General features: G+C 44.0%; 1 long non-coding RNA gene across 1 annotated transcript in view; it reads left to right on the top strand.

The window, feature by feature from the left end:
• The window catches only part of LOC143355388 (uncharacterized), a 56,460-nt gene that overhangs the window by 12,727 nt on the left and 23,920 nt on the right, over positions 1–19,813 (top strand). Inside the window, exon 2 of the long non-coding RNA XR_013082497.1 lies at positions 19,220–19,322. This is a non-coding gene — a long non-coding RNA (uncharacterized LOC143355388). The remainder of the gene's footprint in view (positions 1–19,219; positions 19,323–19,813) is intronic.

Here is a 19,813-nt window from a genome sequence, read left to right as displayed (position 1 = left end):
CCTGAAAATTGGTATTTCCATATTTTCTGGGTCGCTGATGTCACAGAATTACAAGAAACAATATGGCTGGTTCAATATGGCGGACGTGTAACCCCAAAAAGTTCGCATTTCTCTGAAAATTGGTATTTCTATATTTTTTGAGTCGCTGAATATCAATCTGATGTCACAGAATTACAAGAAACAAAATGGCTGGTTCAATATGGCGGACGTGTAACTCGAACAAGATCGGATTTCCCTGAAAATTGGTATTTCCATATTTTCTGGGTTGCTGATGTCACAGAATTACAAGAAACAATATGGCTGGATCAATATGGCGGACGTGTAACCCCAAAAAGTTCGCATTTCTCTGAAAATTGGTATTTCTATATTTTTTGGGTCGCTGAATATCAATCTGATGTACAGAATTACAAGCAACAAAATGGCTGGTTCAATATTGCGAACGTGTAACCAAACAATTGTTGCATTTCGGATGCAACAGACGAATCGGACATCGAAATTGCAAGAAACAAAATGGCGGATGTATAATGTTCTCAACTGATTAATATGATTAAGAAAAGAGATAGATATCTGTGTAGATCCTGTGTCCTGGGATTAATCGAGACAATTTTCATTTTGTCCGAAAATTTGCCAGTCCAGTTGTTATTAAAACGAGAATACTGAATTAATCGAGTTCTTATTTATTATAATTGCAGCAGGTGGGTTAGCCGAGGAGAATAAACATTTCCAGACGATATTATTACGTGAATGTTGATCCTTTGTTGGTTAGTACAACAAATGGAAGAATGCATTCCGCCATCGGATCGAAACGTGGCACGCACAAAGAAGAGTGCGACGATGTGTGGGTCGACACGCGAAGTAGGTGAATGGTTCCGCCGTGGTACACGGCGATTGAGCAATGCATTAACGAGGGTCAGGTGTGTCGGCAGAATTATTACTGCACGGATTGCGGTTGACTGGGTACCACTGATCTATTGTGTCTCACCGTACGAGACCATAGATTCTGCCCACTTGATTAGATTCGATCACTCGGCATTGCGACAGGTACTGTGCTAAATTAGGATCGCGAATGCGTAATTACGGCGAGTCAATGAACCGAGAGAAACTTAAATAGAATTGAAAACTCAGCGTCACGCTCGCCCCGAGCGATAAACGCCTCGACATACTTTTACCCGACATCTCAAGCTTCCGTCACCTCGAATCGCCAGAAAAGTCTTTAAAACAATTATCATATTTTATACTGTTCGAACCAATATTATATCGCATAATGAGCAGTTCATAGCGATTTGAAAATTAAATGATACTACAGATTTTGTTCTTATCTTAAGTACATCACTGCAACGATAATAAAGAACAAAGAATTACAAACCTCGTGACACTTTTATATTAGTATAATTTTTTAACAGGCGGTACTGTGAACTATTTAATACTCATTCGTAGAAAATTTTAGATTTGCACAGGGTTCACGGTCTAACCATAACAAATCGTATAACTCTTTGGCCAAGTGTAACAATAAATTGTTATATTCGAACAGAAAGGGTTAACGTAGCAATTGTTACAATTCATTTTAGCGTTCCTTTCGAAGTGATTCGATTTCGTGGGATTTTCTGGGGTGTCGAAAATGCTCCTGAGGTATCCAACTTTTTCGAGTCAAAGCGTACAAACGCAGATTTCAATCGTGTAAGAACCGCATAATTGTTGCTATTACAAAAGCGTGAGCAAAAGGAGCTAAATGAATTGCATAACAATGACGACGACGTAAGCGTAAGATTCAATGGTACGATTCAAAGAAACGATTCGGAGTCGTGCGAATCATTTCGACAAAATCAGCGCGCTCATTTGTCGGAAGGAATGCGACTGAAAACAGCGCATTCCTGGGATTGCAACGGGATTAATGCAACTTTTATTACGCGCCCGGCGCAGCTTCTTCGTTTCTGCGTTACGCAATAGTTGCACGTCCGCGGAGCCGATGCGGATGGTGCAACCAGTTATTAATATTACTGAATCGCGAGCGGCCGAGATGCAGAAGTCTCCTCGTACTTTAGGGGGTTAATACAACTGTATCGTTTATCAACGACAACTGCAAATACGCCGAATGAAATACAGTCGGAGTAATAGCACCCATAAAAAGCACCGACACCCCGAGGGCTCGATCGATAACGCCCACATGCACAGCCATCCGAGCCCTTGTGAGAATTAACGTAACTCTTCGAAATGGAGCTCGGCCGTGCACGGTGGAATACTTATCGCCCCTTGTAATTAAATATCGTGCCTCTCGATGTTCGACAACGGAAACACTTTCGATAGCCTTGCCACAGCCTAGGACTATTAAAAACCTGGGAAATCCTAGGAAAGTCTCAGGATATCCTTTTTATTGTAGATTTTGTGCCAATTTCATTCGCCGAATACTGCAGTTCCTTTTTCCCAGGAAATATTTTCCCCAAAACATGGATTTGTCGCTTGTTCTATATTTTATTTGAATTGCGAACGGTCAGGCTTCACCTACGCATTTATTTATGCATGCGTGTATTTAGTTTTATTTTAAGACGAGGGGCCGACTTTTATGAATTTAACAAGTTCACAAAGCAAAATCGTTAATTATGCAGCCGTACGTAAAGAATTGTTTCATATCTGTGACCAGAGAAGTGGAAGAAACAGAAGAAACGTCAGACAAATGTTATAGTGATCTGATACCGTTATTAATGTGTTAAAACGATTCAGAAAGAAACAACTTTCCACTTTACCTCCGCTAACGTCTATCTGATAGTCTGCTCATTACTGGCTCAATAACTACGAACAAAGGAAGCCAGAACACAATATGTATCTGCAGATACGAATTGCAAAACTGATGAAACACAATTTAGAGAGTGAAAGGATTCCATTGTATGATTTATAACGTGCCGTTCGCGTTCGGGCAGCAGTTTTTCCGGACAAAGCTGGATTCTGCGTACAATGCGAGAAATTAGAGAAGAAGAGAAGGTCTCGGACGAAGATCGAAATAATCATCGCAATACGTTTCTCTCTGGAAGAAGAACTGGAATTCGAACATTAAAGCCAGAACAAATGGTGCTCGGCTAACGTGTCCGTACACCGCTCACAATTTCCCCTTATTTCCAAGCACAATGTACACGCCCATAAAGAGTCGCCAGTCGTTTATCCCCTATTTGGTCGCACGAGCAACGGCCATGAAATTAAGAAATTATCGTTTCACGTTTTCCTTCGGAGTAATGCTCGCGCCGCGGCGCGGCCGTCGCGAAAGAAGTGTTAATCCGTTTTTAATACCCACGCATCAATGATGCTCGTTGCGTTTACCGGTCTAATTACGAACAAATACTCGAGTATTCCGCCGCGAGGATGATTAACGAGCCCGCGCAGGAAAACGGCTCGAGTATTATTTAAGCTGGCCGATGCGATGGGATGCGAGAGCCGCGGAGCGCCCGATGCGTTCCGAGCGGGAAGAAGCGGTGCACAATGAGGCGGTAAGCAAACAGCGGGCGAATAAGGGGCCATCGAGTCATCGCATAATGATGCCAACAAGGTTATCCATCGGCGTCATCCCACGTTACAACATTTCCGGTGCGTCGGCGCTTGGCGAACGGAGCCGCTGCTCGATATTAACGGGACACGCTTGATGCCTCGATAACGTGCGTGTTAGAAACTTTTCGTGGGTTATTGCGGGCTAATGAGATCACGAGAAGACACCCTCGTCTTCCCGACTCCGTCGCCAAATCCTTGAGAGGGTCCTGAGGGTCCTTGGTTCTCGAATTTTCTTCAGAAAAACTACCCAACCTTTTGCATTGGTGTTTCTCATACATATTTTTTGATATTTGAAGTGTACGGAGGGTCGAAAAATGTTGCATTTGAACAGGGTGATTCCTGAGGTCATTTGAAATAACTTTTTCCTTTACGAAAATGTTCTCCGCAGGTTCGTTAAGGAGCTATTAACGAAACACACGGACCAATCAGAGCGCTGCTACAGCGGACGGATTCCGGCTCGGCCAATCCCAACGCCACGCTCAACGGAACCTGTCGCCGAGCCGGAATCCGTCTACCGTAGCCGCGCTCTGATTGGTCCATGTTTTTCGCTATAAACTCGTTAATAATTTGGTCTGCCGCTGTAAAACCCTTGGAAAAGAATAATTTTGGTATGAAAATATTCGTTTAATGACGCCATTCAAGTTGCACATCAAATATTCTTCATGTCGTAACAGCTGAAGGAGATATTTTATATGGCCACTTCCAGATGGACCACCCGTCTCTGCCACATTGTCATGAAAAAATGAAGTACGTACTCCTCGAACATGATGGAAATGATTCTACACGTTCGAGAGAGGGCTGCCTCGCAGTATCTTAAAAGAGAAAATCGCAAAAATCGCCTTGTACCGAGAAATAAAAATTACGTAAGGCCTCGGGAGACTTCCGAGGGTACCTGTCCATTGTGTTCTCGACTCCCGACCTTTCCCGTACAAGAAAAATCGCTCGGGACGAGGACGGGTCGCGAGGACAATCGTAAAAGGCCCTCGGCCGTCGTTCGTACACGATTTCGATCTTATTTTCGTCCGGCCACGGCGAGTTCTCTCGTTCGACGGATGAAGAGAGAGAGAGAGAGAGAGAGAGAAACGCTCGAGGCTGATGCTTTTCGACGTTTTGTTTCGAGAAAGGGTACCTGACGCACACGCGGGATTGTCGAAGAATACAAACTACCTCATTTCCACCTTGTCCTTGACGGAACGGTCGCGTTAACCGAACCGCCTTTAGGCGGCCCGGACCCGAGCCCGAGTCCGAGCCCGAGCCCGAGTCCGAGGCGATTGCAGCCCCGACCGTCTGTCCGGTACACCTAAATGGCGAGCGACCTAAATATCTCCATTTGTCTTGGGGGATCATGAAATTGTAATGGGAGCGGCGAACGGTATGCAGAACAGGCATATAAAATATGATTGGAATATTTGTTATCGGGGGGTTCCCTGCGGATCGCGTGGCTGTTGCATCGGTGTGCGCGGATTGAAATCGCATGGCCGAGATCGGGACTGTCGATGCTGATGATCGAAATGTGGAGTAGGGACGGACCAATTGTCCGAGTCAGCTATGAGAAACGGGGATTAAATGAAAGTGCAATTTCATTCTTGCAACAGGAAGCGGCCAAGTATGTGTATAGCCACAAGTTAGTTCTGTATGATCGACGTTGTATGACGTTACGGATGTCACCAAAATCTGTTGATGATTTCAATTTGTTGCTTCTGTCGCGGTACCTGTCTTCAAATTCTAGAAAGTGAACAATAATTACTACCCCAATATAACTACCCCTAACAATCCGACTTTGTATAATAGATTTGAAAGTAGAGTGTTTATTCTATATATGTGTATGTCCCAAATGCCTAGCTGGTAAAAGTCCCAGAACTATGCATGAACTATACTAGACATGAACCGAAGCCTCTGGAGCTTCGCAGTCCTTTTCTAAGTTCGGCGCGGATCAAAGAGTCTCCTTGCCGATACATGTCCCTGGGTAGACCCGTGTTTTGGACATGTATCGAGTAAACACTGTATTCGTCAATACAGCGTACGGATGTCGCCCCTGAAGTGTCAAGTATCAATAGAACCTCCGAATTAGTTAAAAAATATCTAGATAAATATTGAACTTCGACAACAACTGAGCAGAAAAATAGCAAAGGTCAAACCGGAGAAAGCAGTACCGAATGCGCTACCGCGGAGAAGAGGCGAACACACGAATAATTGATCACCTAATGAAGTTCCAGCGCGGTTAGGTTTTAGTCCCTCAAGTTCTTCCATCAATAACAGTCCTCGTCGGTTCGCGGTTAGCCCCCAGGTCCCTATTGTGTTCCCAGCTGCTACGCGTATATCCATTACAAAACAACGTCCTCTTTAAGCAGGCTATCCGCGGCACTTTCGCAGCATAGCCAACCACCTCGGCGTATAAGGGTACAACGTCTCGAACGTCCAACTTCTAAGCAATCTTTCCAGAAACTGGCCGCCGATTCGATCCAAAACAATTACCCCCGTGGCACGCGGGACGGAGAAGGGGGGATCGCGCATGCTCGCCGCGCCAAATCCCGCGCATTCCGTTTCATTTTATACAACACATTACCGGGTATCGTCATAAATACCGTGTCCCCGAAAGTCCTGTTACATCGCGCGGGGCCCCGTCCATCCATGGAAACCGCGACTAAAACGGGAGGTGAGATCGAAAAGAAGACAAAGTTCTCACGTTACGCGCACGTGTGTTGTCCGGCCCGCGTGCGTAACACAGCACAAAAGCAACACCGTCCAGGGCCGCATCATGCCGCTCCCAGGCCTCGGCTCTTGCGTCAACCACCCACTACCCTCGCCACCCACTTTGCCGCGATGCGACACTCTGTCCCACCGACCGACGTCTTCTTAATCCCATTCAAGAAAGTTTCAGGCTTTCGCTGTCAGTAAGTACTATTGTGCTGGGCAAAATAGTATTTGAAATAGAAAATAATAAATAGTTTATCTTTTTTCTCGAAATTTTGGTCTGTTTGAAACGTATCTGTTTAAGAAGATCGTAACTCTCAATTAAGGAGACTTTTATTAAAAATTGGTACACGATTTTCACTGATCTCGGCTTTCCCAACGTTGACGCAAAAAGATATGTGTCAAATATTTTTCCCTTGTACTTAGGACCTAGGAACCTTACCTAGGAACCCTTGTACTTCAAGCATTGCTGCTTCATCGGGAGACAAATTAATATCGTTAAAATATCGATGTGACTTCTGAGTAATTGCAAAATTGTTCAGCTATATGATACACGAGAAGCCTCATTGTACAGTACTGTTACAACATCCGTGTGTTTTCTGAACAACGGCAGTAGATACAGTATGATACCAGGCTATGGAAGCCCCACCGTACATTATTGTTACAGTATCATTGTGTTTTCTGACCCCTCGTGTACGGACTTCCTCTCCTGTAGTGGTGAGATTGATGCCCGATACTATTAATGATACTCCGATGATTAAACCGCTACCAAAGTAGTAATCTGTCGGTATCAAATCGATACTGTATCGAATCGCAATCCGTTTAGTACTTCACAAAGGTACCGATGACCACTTGATACCTAACAAAAATACTGATATTTAATATTTTTTGCCCTAAGAGAGTCGCACGAGTCAAGCTTTTAGCCCAGTCGATCTACCGATCATTAGAAAACAATAGGGACCACGTATTTAATCTTCAGTGTCATCTAAAAACAAATAACTGGTCCAGTCATAGCCTGCTGGTATCAAGCGCATACTGAGACTCCCGACTGTTACCTTTTCGATCAATTAGTATACTATACCATAAACGAGAACATTGCACAATCTGAATACCTGAAATCCAACGATTACAGTGATTTCTCTATATATGTCGCCAATGCCTGGATGATAAGCGTCGCGGAATTATCCCCAATACCGCGGGGTATACCCCGTGAGGGGCCTCGGACGCCGAGGAGTGTAAACATAACTCGGGTATGTCTCCTGGATGATACACGACACTGGCAAGACCCGTGTTGCTGACATACATCGAGATTTCACTGTACCGACCGTGGCAAGTTTAATCTTAAAAGATTCATGCACGTGTGCTTCCGATAAACTGCACATTAAATCGAACAGTACTGTAACGTGAGAACCCATAAAAAATTGCGCAAGTGCTTTTGATCCTCAGTGTCCAAGATGGGTTTGTAGAACGTGTTGCGCGCGCGCGCGTGCAATCATTCGTGTATCCATGGCGAGTACGGTAGCACGTATCAGCATCAACACAGCAACGCAACGCAACACGCGCGAGTGTTCTTTACACGAATCGAGGTACGCGTACAATTACGTTCGCGTTTCTCGGTACGCGATGCTCGGCAACGCGCGACCGTTTTTCCGCTGCGTTCTTCCTCCTCCTCGCCGTTCTCTAGCTCATCCTGCTCCGATCCTCATCCTGCTCATCCTGGCCCCGTCGTCTCCTTCTCTCCGCGTGGTTGCGTAACCGCGCGTGCTCTTCCTGCATGCGGTTGACGTAACTCTTATCCGAGGTGCGGTGCACGTATGCACGTGTATGCATGCACGTACGCGGCCAGGCAAACACACGCTCGTCGAGGAACCGAGCATCCCCGCGGAGGATACGCCCGATAACTGTGCACGCCCTGCAGACGAGACCGGCTCCTGTCAGACCTCCGTACCACACCGAGATTATCGACAACCACGATCTCGATTACAAGGCGACCCCCGTGTACCATGTATTTCGGTGTGCGCGCCGAAAATTCTCCGGATTCCTTTCGCTTACGGTACCTGACCACTTTATCGCCGCGAACCTTTCCGTGCTCGCTCGGGATTGAAGGGTCCGAACGATCGGGATGTAATACGTCTTTCATTCGTGAGCCGAGCGTCCCCTTCTTTCGTGCCGCGTGCATTCGTTCCGGACGATTCGAGACTGCTCGCGGAACGATGCAACTCACCGAACGTATGAATTAAATTTAGATTGTTTTATATAAAGTGTACACTGGAGTCCACTTTTTTTTTATAGATATTGGAGATATTAGGGAGACCCATAAGTAATCAATTATTTTGAAATCTATAACAAACTTTGTAGTAAATTCAAGTTTTTATTTCTTCATTTATTACATAATTTCCATCGTTATCAAGGACAGTTTGCCATCTTTCCTGGAAATTTGCAATCCCCCTCTTACAGAAATCCAGGGTTCGTGAAGCAAAATATGACTCCAAGGTGCCTCCTTACATCTTCTACAGAATGTTCTATTTCCTAAATAATGCTCCAGAGATCTGCAAAGATCAGAGGGAGCAATATCCGGTGAGTACGGGGGGTGCGGTAAAACTTCCCATTGCAATTCTTTGATTTTTTCCTGAGTGAGTTTCGCTGTATGGAGCCGGGCATTGTCAATTTGCAGTATTACACCTTTTCTGTGGGGGCATCTGCCCCCTTTTTCAATAGTTCTGAATACAGCCGTTGTAATTGCCGACAATACAACTCAGCAGTAACTGTTTCTCCAGGTCTCAACAACTCAAAGTGAATTATGCCACGACAGTCCCACCAAATACACAGTAACACCTTTCCAAGTGATAAGCTAGGTTTAGGGGTTGATATTGCGGTTTGATTTGCAGAAAGCCATTGCCTGGAACGCTTTATGTTATCATAAAGAATCCATTTTTCGTCTCCGGTAACGATTCTGCTAAGAAATGGATCTCCACGAAATCTGGATAGCAATGAAGTGCAAATTGATCGACGAATATTCTGGTTGGTCTCAGATAATTGATGCGGTACCCATATTCCTTGCCTATATGCCTTTCCTATTTCGTGTAGGTGCCTTTGTATAGTTGACCATGTGGAGACCCAAGGCTTCTCGATAATTCTTGTATACTTAATTTTGGATCAGCTTCCACTAGAGATTTTAGGGTACCATTATCAAATTCAACTGGTCGTCCACATCGAGGAATGTCAGAGAGGTCATAATCACCAGCAGCAAACCTTCTGAACCAACGTTGACACTTGTTGACCTTCAATACATCTCCATGAACATCGCAAATTTTCTTTGTTGAACGCCACCATTTTATTACAGGGTTGTAAAAAAAATTATACTTTTTAGAATATTTTGAACAGTCTCCTCTTCAACGATCGGTACAGAACTAAAGGCAAAACAAATTCTTTGCAAATAATTGATTACTTATGGGTAACCCTAATCTTTGTTCCTCACAAAACCGTGCAAGAAAGTAATGGAAACTTAATTCTATGAGACCTGAGATTTTATGCATTTATAATACAAATGAGGAAATAAGGCCCAATCCTCGGGTCCGCGCAGTGACGTAGATCGTGTAGGGCTACTATTTTCTTGTGACCGCGTCGACCTCGCCGAACGTAGCGAAGGACCGAGGCAGCTCGACCTTCTTGGCCCTTCGAGGGGTATGCCCCCCAGTGGAGGGGATAGGCGAACTAAGATCGCGTAGCTCCGTTCGGCTTAGATCGAGACTTTACTGTTAACACTTTACCGACCGGTAGCGGTTGGACATCCTACACACTTCTCACCGATCACACGACCGTAAATACTTCTCTGATATCGGTTCTGTTTTGGTTGGCGTGGCAATCCGATTAATAGGCTACCGGTCGGTAAGCATCGAGGACAAAAAACCGATTAACAGGCCACCGGTCGGTAAAATATTAAATGTCATTTTTTAATTTATCCGCGTGTGATTCAACTGCGCTAAAAAGTTCGCGTTCGAAGATTAGATCCTGCTGAACAGCGCCGCTTTTTCGTTTTTTTCTTTTTTTGGCTAATTTCCGCGCGTTTCCGCGCTCGAATGAAACAGAAAATGGCATCGATAAGCACCGGCGAAAAAATCGAGCAGAACCGGCGCGCTTTCCATTAAAACGCTGCTGTGAGTATCGCCGATCCTTTCAATCAGACTTGCCACGGACGATTGCTCCTCGAGCTGGTTCCCCTATTCACGATGTCCCTCGATCTTTCTTTTTACATATTTCCGTGGTGTTTCTCTCACGGTTGCCGAGGCTCCCGGCCAAGAAAACTAAAGGGAACAGAGAAAGAGCGAGAGAGCGAGAGCACGATGAATCGCGATGCTTTCGAACAAATGGATAAACAAAACGCACCGTTCCGCCGCGTATCGTTGTGCTGCATCAAAGGACGGGGAACGTTACACGATTAATCTCGATTATAATCGCTTAATGTGCCTTATCAGAAGGCACGGAACACGGTTTAACATAGTCGTCGCGAACACGCCGCTCCGCCGCGCACATAGTTACACATTGCCGGGTTGCTCTGTTCGTTTCTTTTTTTTTTTTTTTTCATTTTCTCCTGTTACTTTTTCTCATTTTTATGTCTCGTTGTTGAACCCGGACAGTTACAGTTGGTTGAACCGAGGAGGATGGTGAGAGGCGGAAGACAGCGCGAGGGGGACGCGGTCATTGGGAATAATCTGCGTGCATTGTCAGATCTGAAAGATCGATCATAACGTTCGCTTCCTTATTGCGGGAACCTGTCCATCGGCTGACACGTAAGTCAGAGTTTGCATGTCCGATAGGAAATCGTTCTGTCGGAAGGGCGTGGGCACTCGATCGTCCGAGCATCGTTGGATCGAGATCTTGCCGTATCCCTGACCCGATCGACGAAAATACGAGGTGCGGACATGCTCGCGGTAATCGTTAATGAAAGTTATTTATTTGCATCTTCGTCAATAGCCACGTTGATATCTATAAAGTACTCTTGTAAGAGCTTTTTCTTCGGTACACAGAAAATAAGCCAACTTCGTGTTCATCTTCACAGAATTTACAGCTACTATAGTAAATTCTCGATTTATGTCAACAACGCGGGGCTTCTCAGCGTCGTGTATCATCCAGGAGACACACTTGCTCGGCGTCCGAGGCCTCTCGAGCTTCCCCCTCACGGGGTATATCCCGCGGTAGTGGGGATAATTCCGCGACGTTTATTATCCAGACCTTGACGACATATACAGAGAAATCACTGTATAGCGTTCAAATTTTTAGAGCATCTAGCAGCATACTCGACGCGCATTTTAGCCAAAGAGAATCTTGAAATATCTCCCTATCAATGTGTAGATATTTTTGGAAAGCTGCCAGTCTGGTTGCAGGACGAATTTCAAAAAAGTCTTTGGCTAAAATACGATGTTCAACCCCCTCCACTTGAAATAATAAAAAATAGGTCCTATTACAAATCCAACCCGCACCTAAACCAGACTAGTATGACTAATATTAATCATTTGGTCGTTGACGATTGGCGCTGTAACGATTAATTTTAGTCCTACAGTCGAATACGCATTAACTTCTTGTCATGTCTCGAATTGGACAATCGTATCAATGGGGAAGCCATAATTTTGCTGTCGTGAATATTTATGACAATCCACAACGATCCGAAACGTGCGATAAACACGTAATTTCTCCTTGCTAGGAAGTCATTAACAGTAAAATGACTCTCGCGAATCAGACTAAGAAATATTATCGTAAATCAAGAGACGTTTCTATATGAAAATATAATGAATTTCTTAAGTGTTTAGACGCGTATGTATTTCCTTTCTTTCGATCGTCAGTATGTATAGCGCATAAGAACGACTATAACCAGCCGATTGGAATTTTAATTAAAATTTTATGTTGCATACGAGTCAATGAAACAGATACGTTATTCATTCGATGCAATGTTTATTCGTTCTATGGCTTCCTTTCAAAAGAAGATAGTCGAGGCTGTTCGATGGTCGTAGTCGTAACAGTGATCGTAACACCGAGCCTAACGCGGAAACAGATTGATTAGAATTGGTGGATAAATTTTGGTGGCAAATTTGTAGGAAATTGCCTTCTGAGTAGGACCCAAAGAGAAAGGGACCGTTTCGACCGATCTGCCACAGTCCTCTCCTAAACGCAATCGTCTCAGACCGTTTCCTACGGAAAGACTTTTCCCCCGGCTGGATCGGCGGGATCGTTCTTCTCTCCTCTCTTTCTCCCGGGCGAACCCGCGAAAAGGTTAGGCCGCGAGAAAGTTGACATTCTTCCAATAACAGCGTTCGCATGGAACGATCCGCGGCAGATACACCACAGGCAGACACGCTCGGCCGTAGAGCGCGGCAGACAGCGGATCTCTTAATAGGCCGTACATCTTCATGGCCGTGGAATCACGGGGATTATTACCTCGGGTAATGTCAGGTGTGAATGTCAGTGAAACATGCGAAAGCCAATGGCACGGGTTTTCCGGCGTCGCGTCGGCGACGAGTGCCGAGTGTCGCACGCTGCCGCGAGCGCGCGCGGACGAAGGAGGAAGCGGTCTCGCCACTGGCGCGCGTGCGCGCGCAATTATGCAAAACCCATATGATTTAATCGTTTGATCGCACGATCAGCGTCGTCTAGACGCGACCAACCCCGCCGGGTGACGCAGAGCGGAGCGGAATCTCGGAGCGGAGAATTTTCTCCGCTTCGCGGAGGAAACTGGTCGCCGAGGCGGTTTCTGTGCCAGGAGCGGGCCCGGTCGCGAGAACACGCGTATAAACCGGCCCATACAAAGGGTATTTGCGTCGATTAGCATTAATACGTCCGACGTCCAGCTGAGGAGCTGGTCTCGATCTCGGGTACCGCAGGCAGCATTCCTCTTCTGGTTCTCTGGCTCGCGAGAGCCTTCCTTTTTTCACCCTCTCGGTCTATACCCCCGTCGCGACGGGGCGGGGACCGGAATCGCGAAAAGCCTCCGTTAATTGTTAATTGCAAACGGTTTTTAAGGGTTTTTGGGATTGTAGAATATAACTCTGGTATGAATATTTATTGGAACTGTGTTAATGAAACCACCCTTACAGGGGCTGTTTCAATCGAACAAATTGCAACTCTGCTAATCGATTTGAAATGCGCGTTTTAGAGGGTATCCTGAAGTAAATTATTGAAACTAACGACGTAACAAACGACTCAACTTGTTTTTTAAATAGGCGTCGTCATGGCGTGACGGCTGAGATAAAGAGCCTAATAAAACATAAAGAAACATAAAACAGGAAAAGCATTGGAAGAATGCAAGAATAGAGCACGTCGTTTTCAAATAATCAAAATTGTTAACGGAAGAAATAAATTTTTATTCAGCTCCCTTATATTAACGATGCAGAAATATTTTGCATAAGGAGCAAACATGCACTAGGATCCACAGATGCTGCGACCCTCATGTGACATCGAGTAATAAAAACATATAAATAATCTTAAAATCTTGCAGAAACCTTGAAAGAACTTTTTTTGTTTATCAGACTTCATCATTTTTGAAACACTTTTCTACCATGAAAGACAAGAGAGTTATATTTTTCACCCTGTATATAATTATGTAATTTCTCCCGTATCAACGTTAAGAAAAGCTCGCAAACCAGACGCAGGTGCGTCTGTGAAATTAGTTTTCCATTTCCCATCCCGCCAATGTTTCCTCCAGTTCGTTCACGGTGAAATGGTTCTTATGGTCGGATGCTTGTAATCTTCTTTAATTATTGCTCTATACCGACGACTTCCTGCGACAACAGCAGATGACGACATAACTGTATTCGACGAGTCGACGAGCAGATGGCCAGTCGTGCACAATGATTATTTTATATATACATGCCCGCGATGGTTATTTTTCGTTATTTGCGAGAGTTCTACGTAACCGTGCGTGATCATAATTTTGTGAATCGCGCGTGGAACACGCAGGAAATGTCTGCGTCCGCGATGTAATATTAAATCTGCCACGATTTCTCTCGGTACACGGATGCAACCCACGCTTCGGTGCATTCTCTACAAAAAATGCACTCGGAAACGCTCAAAATTTTCTATTATCGTCTGCCATCTATAAAGCCATTCAGTTCGTACTCGAATTTCATGGTCAATCTTGCACTTCGTGCATCCAGGAAATTTTTGTCAATTGGGGGTAAAAATATCTGCTGACATTAGCAAACCTTAATCAATCTTCCTTAATCAAGTTTCAGATATTTAAGATAATTTAACAGATTTATTTCTGGACCCTTTAAACATATCTTTTGAAACACCTCTTCTAGGTACATTGGACCGATTTATATTAATTGCCAGAAATGAACAACCGGTTTGTAAAATCTCATAAACATTAGGAAACCTTTATTAATACCCACGATTTTTATTGTAATAAAAGGAAAAAAGGACTATTTTCTCTGTAATATCAGTAATTAAAAAATAAAATTTTGGACTCGATTCAGACGGTGCCACGCTGCTGAACAAATTGTCAGCTTCTCAAGCCCGAATAGAATCGAACGTAACGTTCATTTCCAATTCTCATCTAGTATCGCTCTGCCGTATCGGGTTCCAGTTACTATACCGTCGGCAACGTCATTATCCGTTCATCTCGCAGCGAGCAGCATCTTCAGCGTTTCAGAAAGGAATATATGAAAACTGCTGTCCGGTCACGACAAAATACCTTTCACGCTGAAAGTCGCAATTAATCAAGAAGTATTTATTGTCGGTGACCTTTACTTTCCAGGTGAATTCTTTCTCGGTGCACAGGCGCATAGTTGCACCGGCCGGGCCAGGGGTAAATGAAGAAGAATCGCGGCGTGATTGTCGGACAACATCGGGCAACGGAGACGGCTCGCCAGGATGAACAAGGACCGCTCGAGGAAAGCTCGAACCTTGACGAAGTGCTCATAAATATGTCGGTGCGCGAGAATGCATCAATGGTAGCCAATATGTCTACCGTTGCGTCGCGACAAAGCCGTTTACACGTCGCCGGAACACAATGGCATGCCATCCGTTCGATGAATAAGCTAATAGTTTATCGACACTCTTCGAAGACGCGAGAAAGTGAAAATTCAATGTACGATCAAATTGCTGGAATGCTGCAAAAAAACAGTCAACGAACCTGCACTCGTTTTAGAGCATGAAGCTCTTTTCAGTGCGCCATTTTTTAAGCAGGCCACTAACAGAAAGGATGCACTCTGAAAAATTTTATCGTTGTAAAAGTAATTGCAGTCTTCGTTGCTTTAATCTGAAAATTACATCTTTGCAAGTAGCTCCGCTTCTTCAGCAACCTTGTCAAAGCTGTACGATGCCGCATACATTCGGAGCTGCTCAATATCAATTTTATGGATAATGGAAGACATGGAAAAGCGAAGTTGAAGTGAAAATTACCCCCTTGTTGATATCTGTATTTCTTCAGCATCTTACCAGCGCTGATACGTACATTGGGAGATGGTCAATAACAATTTCCTGGATGAAATGAAAATTACCGCTTCGATTTCAATGTGTGATGCATACATTGAAAGATGGTCAACATTAATTTTACGGAAGACCTTGGAAAGTGAAGTTGAAGTGAAAATTACCCCTTCGTGAGTATCTGCATTTCTTCGGGAATCCTATCAGGGTTCTACGATGATGCATACAATATTAATTTAATAGAAAAAAGGAAAGGTGAAGTGAAAATTACCCTTTTGAGCAACTGTACGTCTTCAGCAACCTTGCTGCATCATCTCTCGGTATTAATATCCATGGACGACAGAGGCTACGGGAAAAGTGAAAACGAAATTGAATAACCTAATGAACAGATGATAAACACCATCGAGGATCAGGCTTTTCGTTGGACAGCGCCGTCTTTGATCGGACGCTGGCTTGTCCCGAGAAGGTTAATTCCGGTGACCGGATGCGCTTGGCAGCGACAGCGCTGTCAGAAAAGGAGGAATGTCACAGCACGCGTTCTATTCAGACGAGCGTAAGCCGCTGGTATAGCACAACTCCGGTATACCAAACTGGAAATGCATCGTCCGCTACCGCACGAGTCGCCGGGGGCCAGCGTATCACATGACATCCTGCTGCAACCACACTCAAACAACTTACACACCCTGCAACATCGTCCTACACTGGTCCAGGGGTAGGCTGTTCCGGATATTGTCCCGTTCCCATGATGCACGGTATCGAGTGGCACGTGATGCACCGTAACGATGCAACAGGAAACGCCGACTTTCGTTAGGTCGAAACCAACGGTACCGAGAACGAAAAACTCACATCTTTAACCCTTCAGGGGTTGACGTTACAAATGCTACCATTTCGTGAAGATTTAGGCCGTCGGATATTTTGCATAGCAAGATTTGATGCACTTACGACAAAACTGAATCGGTAAAATGCTAAATTGCGATGACATTAGGAAGAGTTTAGAAAGCTATTACGCTGTTTTTGCGCGAACAGAATTATTTATGTAACGGGTACATTTTTATTTAATTACTGTGCCTGACAGAAAGTTTTTCTTTTACTGAAAAATCATATACCACACGATCAAGTAAGGGTTGATTTTAGACAATCTTACGAGGGGTTCAGTAAGTCGCCATCACCTATAGAAAACACTATTAATGTTTGGTGTACAGTGTTTACTCGATACTTGTCCAAAAACACGGGTCTAGCCGGGACATATATCGGCCAGGAGATTCTTTGATCCACGCCGATCGTAGAAAAGGACAACGAAGATCTAGAGGCTCGGTTCATAGGCCCTCACGGGGTATACCCCGCGGAAGTGGGGATAGTTCTACGACTATTATCCGCTAGGCATTTGGGACATACATAGAGTAAGCACTGTATTTAGACTATGCAACAAAAATTTGTCTATAGTACTGTACCATACTGGAGCATATTGCAAACAGTTTTTCAGCTCTACATCATTCAGTTTGTCCAGTAATAAATTAGTAAAGTCTAAAAATTCTCGATGATCAAACCAGATCAAGCTGCATCACGAACAGGGGCAAAATAGCGATTAGCTTCATTAATATCGAAAATAATGGAGTACATACGAAGGCATAACAAGAGACTTTGTGAGAATGGTCTGACGATAAACGCAAAGATGGATCGTGGCAGCTGCGCGGACCGTTCCCGCTACATCGCATCGGTAGCGATCCTGAAGATAAGCGAGCTGGTCCCTTTATCGATCCCTAATCGCGTTTGAACGTAAATCGAAGCGGGGCGTGTCCGCCTGCTCCTGCTGGGTATCTAACGTACAACCGTGAAGAGTTTCCTGGTGTAAATCATCGGATCGGAAAAAATTCCGGCTGTAACGTGGACACGCCGGACGCGATAATAAACATCCGGTCAGAGCGGCCAGTTCGATATGATCCATAAAATCTGGTTTTAATGGCGGCGGTGTTTTGACGAGTCGCTCGGCGGTCGCTCGTTAATAACATCGATTAATCTAAAAATCGTTAATTCGCCAAGAATTACTAATATTAATTGCCGGCGCGTTTAACGTCAACCGCTTGATCAAACCCTCGATTAATATTCAAGATGGACGCTGGAAACGACGGAGACGATTCAGCTCGGGCAGGAGGCGTGCACGTATGCGCTAAACTGCACCGTTTTCTCCGTCGTCTTATGGTATTTAGTTTACCGATGAAGTCAGCTGCAATGACTGCGCATTCTGCAATACTGTCTCTGTGTCTCTGACGTGGCGCATGGTAATTACCTCTATTCATTTTGGAATACACGTGAATGACTAAATAAATGTCCCGGCCGAGAGTGTCGCCTCGGCAGTGACGTAACTCTTTTCCGGTTCGTTTCTTCTTCGTTTTTTCTTTTTTTCTCGGATTCGACCGAAAGACAGATCAAACACTCGCTCGAAGTGTGCTGCAGGGAGAAAGACGAAAATTCAACGGTGTTTGCGCAATGTCAATCGTCTGGAAGGTGTAACGACTAAATACCGGCAGCCATGTGTACACACGGGCTTCACGGTAACAGCTCATTTTTCGTTTGCGGATCGTCACTGTTAAGGAACGTCCCGGCAAGGTCGGACAGATTATTATGCGCTATTTGTTCGGGGAAGTTTCAAGTGTTTCCTGCTCGGACAACGCGGAGGCAAAAAGCTGTGTAATTTGCCTCCGGGACTGTTTCAATTGGTTTCTTTCGATCTTTCGCAACTGTTTCGACATCGTCACTTTTCACAATGCGATCGTTCGATTGGCTCGTACGGTCTCCATTGGTTTCTTTTAATCTTTCGCAAACAGCGTCCACGGCGTGAGTTTTCACAATACGAGAATTCATTAGTTTTATTCACACGTTGTCCGGACTTTATTATTCGATCCCCGGTGATCCAATGAACTTAATTTCTTAGGTTAGGGAATCTTTGATATTCTAAACGACTAATTTTTATCTTTCATTATTTCTTGGTAACATGATTGAAAAACGATTTGGAATTAGGTTTAATTTTGGCGCCAATTATGATTCTGCTATTTCCCTCACTAAATATAAATGCGTATCGTGATACTGACATTTTTTAAGAAATTGTAACTGCGAGGAAAAATTCGAGAGAACTCTAGAGATACTCTATTTTAAAGAAAAAGGAAATTGCATTATGCCACCAACATTATCCAGTTGGTTTACCGTCGCTTTATTAAAATGCAAAAACAGGAAGGGAACTTTATAAGATGAACGCAACAATTATAGACGATTACCGATAACTTCCTCGTCAACAACGCGTACGAAATACAACGTACACGAGCGCAGTGAGCTACCGGTTTCATCAATAACTCGAGTAACATCATCGCCGCGATTATCGGCAGCGATTATGTTCGCATCTACGCCGACGAACGTGTAGCCTTAGTTTTTGTTGTGTTCGAGATAATGAATCAAAATTCTTTCAACCTTTTTGCCGACCGTCCTTCAATTGCGACAGATGTAAAATTTGTATATTTTAGTTCAATTCGAATTGAGTGAAAATATAAAAATAAAATTTAACTGTATAACGTTGCAGGTGATCTCAAGAGGACTCAGTGACCTTGCATATTGTGACTTTGAAGTCACCTTGAACGGGGAAATCGTCACAAAAAAGTTGGGAATTGTACGTTAAAAAGGAGGTAAGCATTTAATTTGAAAATGGCTTCAATTTCCTCATAAATGGAACGATTTTTTTCTGAATGGTCCTGTAATGCGATCTTTTACGAAAATGAATCGGTGCAGTTGTACACGTTTTTTGAATGCTACTCTACAATTCTTATTTGCATGAATCGATTCCCCGTGTTGTTCTCAATAGACAAGTATTAGTGTACAGTCCTGAAAAATATAATATTTCTCAAAATATTTGTCTTCTTTCGAGCACTTACAGTAAATGGTCAAATGTTCTAATTCCTGTTAAGAAATCCTGTATATTATGTAATAACTAAGAATTGAACTAAAAACAAAAAAACGGTTATATTTCAAGGCTATCTGTTTACATCCCAAAAAAGTCTAGTCCCATATATCCCATTATAAAAGAATTCTTGAAAATCAATTTCACTACCGTTATACGAGAAGCAGCCCCCCCCCCCTCCCTTTAAATATCGTCAATTTCTCGAGAATGATATTTATT

This window comes from Halictus rubicundus, chromosome 7 (genome assembly GCF_050948215.1).
Source record: "Halictus rubicundus isolate RS-2024b chromosome 7, iyHalRubi1_principal, whole genome shotgun sequence".
Taxonomy (NCBI): Eukaryota; Metazoa; Arthropoda; class Insecta; order Hymenoptera; family Halictidae; genus Halictus; species Halictus rubicundus.
Note: the sequence above shows the minus strand (reverse complement) of the source record. Positions and strands in the feature narration are given on the sequence as shown.